Here is a 5,644-nt window from a genome sequence, read left to right as displayed (position 1 = left end):
TGTAATTATTGATAGGAATTGATTAATTGCTGCCATTATGTTTGTTTTTTTGTGGTGTTGCTGCTTCTTTGTTCTGTTTGTCTTCCTTTGTTGAGTTCATGATTTTTGTGTTCTGTTTTGTGAGTTTCCACATTGTTTTAATGTTTTCATGTTCTTCTTGGATTTTCCTTCTCTTGGTATGTTGTGAATTGTTCATTTTCGTTGAGGTTGCCTCATAGTCCATTAACTTTTCTATCCATTTACTGCAGTCTATTTTATCCTGTAATCGACCTGACCTTCTCACTATCTGTATCTCTGTTCCTATGTGTTTACCTTCTTTTACATTGTACTTGTTTTGATCACAGACTGACCTCCCAGATTTTCTGAGTTTGTTCTTATAGTTTTGTTCTGTTAACAACTCTTCTTTCTGTTGCCTTAATTCAGGGAGGTGCTACCATGTATGTCAATCTCTGGTTATTGTCTGTTCTTGTTGGTTCCCAGTCCACAGAACTCCCTTTAGGATGTTTTGTAGCTCAGGGTTGGCTTTGGTAAAATACCTTAGCTTCTGTCTATCCTGGAATGTTTAGATTACACCATCCTATTTGATTGAAAGCTTTGTTGGATATAGGATTCTTGGTTGGCAAGTTTTTTTTTTTTTTCTTTCTTTCAGGGTTTTATATATGTCTACCCATTTTTTTCTTATTTCATGGTTTCTGCTGTGAGATCCGAGCTTAATCTGAATTGCTTGCCTTTGTAGGTGACTCTTCTGTTTTCCCTGGCTCCTTTCAGAAATGTCTCCTTATCTTTGAGTTTGGAGAGCTTGACTATGATATGTCTTGGTGATTTTCTTTTGGGGTCTACCCTTCTTGGAGTTTTTTGAGCTTCTTGACTGTTTATCTTTTCACTTTTCAAGATGTTAGAGAAATTTTCTTGCAGCAGTTCTTCAACTATTTCCTCTGTGGACTTGTGTGATTCCTCTTGTTCTGGAATGCCAATAATTCTTAAGTTATTCCTCATCATGTTTTCCAACATGAGTCTTAGATCTTCTTCAGAATTCTTTAAACTTTTTTTGTGTGTTTGTTCTTCTATCTTAATGGTATTGAAAGATTTGTCTTCCATATCACTGGTTCTGCCTTACATCTCATCTATTCTAGTCCTCTGCCCTTTCAGAGTGTTCTCTATTTCTGTTATTTTGTTATTGGTCATTTGGACCTCTTTCTGTTAGTTTTGAATTGTTTCCAATACTGTATCTATCTAATTTGATTGTTCCTGTAGCACTTTCCTGACTTCTTCCTTGTTTTTCTCAACTCCATTGTAAAATGTTTTGAAACATTTTATAGTCATTTTTCTGAATTCTTTCTCAAGCATTTCCAGGGCCTGCCCTCCTTCCATAATGGAGTCCAGGTCTACTTCTAGGTCCTTTGTCTCAGACACTTTATCTTTTTTCTGGACATGTGCTGGTATGGTCATCTGCTTTTGCTTCTTGCACATGATTACTATTTATCTGTGGCCTTAATACTTAATTGAGTATGTGTTTTGGTATTTTTTATGCTTTCTGATTGCTTCCAGGAAGATGTGATCAGGATGTGAGCTTCCCTTTTCACTCTTCTTTTTGCTTAACTCAGAGTAACTTTCACAGATGTTGTCTGTTTCCCTGGTATATGGCAACTGGTATTGGTTCTTGCCTGGGTTTTTGTGTTTTATGGAGTGTGATTCTAGCTTGGCTATATGGCAGCAGTTGCTGACTCTTCTTGTGTAATATAGGGAGACAAAGAGTCCTCCAAATGCAGAAGGGGGCGGCATATAACAGCAAAACAACACCAGTAAGGGGGGGGGGGGAATGAGAGAGAGAAACAAAAGCAGCACCAGCAAACAAGACTGAATACCGCAGTCTCTAATCACAGAAAAGGGAGAGGAGGGAGAGAAGAAAAAGAAGGAAAAAAAAAAAATCTGTAGCTTAATATGAGTATGGCTTTAATATCCTAAGTTCCTGTCTTCAAAGCTGCCCAAGAGATTCCCAAGTTGCCAGTGTTGGTTGTTTTGCTAAACCTCAGGCTCCAATCCAACCTTTGGCTCTCTTTCTCTCCTTTCAGCCCCCTCTTACTCTTTCCCATGATAAAAACCAAAATCAAAATAACAACAACAAAACAAAACAAAACAAAAAGGGTACAGATATTAAATGTTCAGGGTCTCTGCTTGGGCTGAGTATCTGTGCACATGCGTGGCAGAAGAACCCACCTCAGGCTCTCCCTCTATTCACAAGATTGGAGGTGGGCAAACAGTGATCGTGCCAATTATCAGATACCAAAGAAAAATAGAAAATTAGAACAAAGCAAACTGACAAAGTATATTGTCCACCTTTGTCCCAAGGTTCCCGTGGTGTTTTTCCTTGGTGTTTCTGCTTCCCCTGTTGCATCTTGCTGCTTGGTATCCCCCAGCATATTGGCTCAGGCTTCGGATCCTAACCGGCAGATACAAAAGTAACATTTTTTTACTTCAGCTCCATACTCCACAAGCTATAAGCCTTCAAACTTTTAAAATATTCCTATCTCTGTGGTTCCGAGTTTTGGAGCTCTGCCCTGGATCTGCTTTGCCTGGTATTCTGTGTTATTGCTGATGGCGCATTTCATTGCACCTCCACCCTAGCCACCAACAAGCCCCGTCTCAGTCTTTTGCTAATGTTTTGTCTTTTTTTTTTTTAACACTTGAAGACTCAACTTCTTGTACTGTTGATTCTTTCTATAGTTTTTTTTTTTTTTTTTTTTTTTTTTTTTTTTTTTTTTTTTTTCTGTTTTTTATCTAGTTTAGTTTTGCTCTAATCTTTATTAATTTTCTTCCGTTGACTATAAGTCTACTTTGCTGGTCTGTATCTAATTGTGGGAGATGATGTGTTAATGTGCTCATTCTAGCACTTTTGCTTTTATATGTGTGTGCTTGTTGCTATAAATTGTCCTTTCATCACTGTGTATGCCATGTTCAAAAGATTTTTGTATATTGTATTTTCATTCTCATTTATTTCTAAGAATATTTTAACTTCACCTTTTATTTGTTCTACTACCCTGTAGCATTTGAAGAGGGTGTTATTCAGTTTCCATGTATTTGATTTTATTTCCTTGGTCTTCCAATTGTTGATTTTTAGTTTTATAGTACTGTGGTCTGACAAAATACTTTGCAATAGTTTGGTGTTTGTAAATTTATGAAGGCTTGTTTTGTGGTTTAACACATGGTCTATTCTGGAAAAATTTCCATGTGCACTAGGAAAAAAAATGTGTATTGTGCTGTTGTTGATTTGAATGCTCTGTACACATCTATGGTATAAAGTTAGTTGATTATGTTGTTTAGTTCTTCTGTGTCTTTGTCGAGTTTGTGGGGTTTTATTTTTTATTTTTTTCTGATTGTTCTATCCTTTTCCTAAAGTATATTAAAATCTTCCACTATTATTGTCTATTTGTCTATTTTTTTTCTTCAAATCTATTGAACTTGCTTTATATATTTTGGACCTCTTTCATTGGGAGTGTAGGTATTTATTATGGTTATGACACTTTTTTTCATGAGATCATGTCCATCTTTATCTTTTATGCTGGTTTTGCCACAAAAATTATTTTATCAGAGATTAGTATTTGCCACTCCTGCTCACTTTTTATTGTTATTAGCTTGGTATTTCCCCCATACTTTAACTTTTTGTCTATTTTTATCTTTGTATGTAAGGTGTGTCTCTTGCAGACAACATATTGAGTGATCTTTTTTCTTATTCATTCTGCACTCTCCATGTCTTAACTAGTGCATTTAATCCATTGACAATCAGTGTAATTATCAATAGGTATGAAGTAATAGCTTTCATTATGCTTGCTTGTTTTCCTTGTGGTACTGCTGATTTCTTTGTTCTGCATTCCTTCCTGTGCTGAGTTCATGTTGTTGTTGTTGTTGTTTTTTGGTGAATTTTCTTGTAAGTTTCTTCATAAATGTAATATTTCCATAGTCTTGGATTTTCATTTTCTTAATGCGTTGTGAAGTATTAATTTTCTTTGACGTTACCCTATATTCTATTAACTTTTTCTTCCTTCTAAAACAGTCTATTTTATCCTGAAATCCAATTGACATGTTTACCATCTGGATGTCTGTTCCTATATATTCTTTTTTTCCTTCTATCACATTTTAATTGTTTTGATCATAGAGTGCCCACCCAGATCCTCTGAATTCATTCTTGTAGTTTTATTCTGTTATGGACTTTTTCATCTCTTGACTGAGCTCTGGGTGGTTGTTGTTTGTTCTTGTTTCTCAGTCCAAAGAAATGCCTTTACAATGTTTTGAAGTGCTGGGTTGGCCTTGAAAAATTCCCTTAGCTTCTGTTTATACTGGAATGTTTTGATTACACCATCATATTTGATTGACTTTTTGCTGGGTAGATAATTCTTTGCTGACAGTTTTTATACACACACACGGCATTTTATATGTGTCTCCCGGTTGTTTTCTTGCCTGCATGGATTCTGCTGATAGATAAGAGTTTATTAGTATTTGCTTACCTTTGTAAGTAACACTTCAATTTCCCTAGATGATTTCAGAATTCTCTCCTTCTGTTTGATTTTTGAGAGCTTGATTATGCTATGTAATCTTGATTTTCTTTTGACGACTATTCTTCCTGCGGTTCATTGAACTTCTTGGATGCTTATCTTCTCATCTTTAAGGATGTTTTGGAAATTTCCTCCCAGCAACTCTTTCACTATTTCCTCTGTGTTTTTATGTGATTCTTCCTGTTCTGTGTCTCCAATCACCCACCTGGTATTTCTCTTTATGTTGTCCCACATAAATCTTAGATTTCCTTCAGATTTTTAAATTATTTTTCTCTATTTGCTCTTCTATCTTAGCAGTATTGAGAGATTTGTCTTCAAGCTCACTAATTCTGGCTTCCATCTCTTCAGTTTTACTCCTTTGCCATTTCAGTGCATTGTCCATTTCTTATATTTCATTATTAATCATTTGGACCTCATTTTGTCGAATATGAACTATTTCCAGTGCTATTTCTATCTCGTTTGATCATTGCTGTAACACTTTTGTGTGTTCTTTCCTGTTTTTTTCAATATCTGTGGAACATTTGGATGTGCCTCAATATCATTCTTCTGAATTCTTTTTCAGGCAGTTTCAAAGCCTGCCATCTGTCCAATGGGGATTCTGGGTCTATCGCTAGTACATTAGTTTCAGGTACTCTATTTTGTTTCTGGAAATGAGTAGAAACATTTTGTTGCTTTTTAGGCATTTTGGTACTGTTGCATTTTCAATAATTGTTGTTGTTGTTGTTGTTGTTGTCAGGTGTCATCGAAGCTTCATTGCTGTTTTTCCCTCAATTCCTCTTATCGGTGACAAATGTGGTCAATAATCAGGGCACATGTCTACTCCTGTATTCCCAAGGATTTTTTGTCTTGAAAGGGGGTTTGCCTTGAGGGGACACAAGCACTTGCCTTGATGTCTCCTGAGTGAGCAACTTGCTTGTTCTTGTAGTAATCAGTTGGACTGCCTACACTGTGTTGTACTTTTTCCTGTCTGTCTTTCTTTCAAGAAGTATCTTCTGGAAAAAAAAAAAAAAAAGAAGTATCTTCTGTTTTTTTTTAGCTGCTCCAGGCTGGTCTGCTTGTCCTTTTAAGTGGATATTTCTCACATCAGAAGATTC

This window comes from Chrysochloris asiatica, unplaced genomic scaffold, assembly GCF_000296735.1.
Source record: "Chrysochloris asiatica unplaced genomic scaffold, ChrAsi1.0 scaffold00201, whole genome shotgun sequence".
Classification (NCBI taxonomy): domain Eukaryota; kingdom Metazoa; phylum Chordata; class Mammalia; order Afrosoricida; family Chrysochloridae; genus Chrysochloris; species Chrysochloris asiatica.
This window is presented reverse-complemented; position numbering follows the sequence as displayed.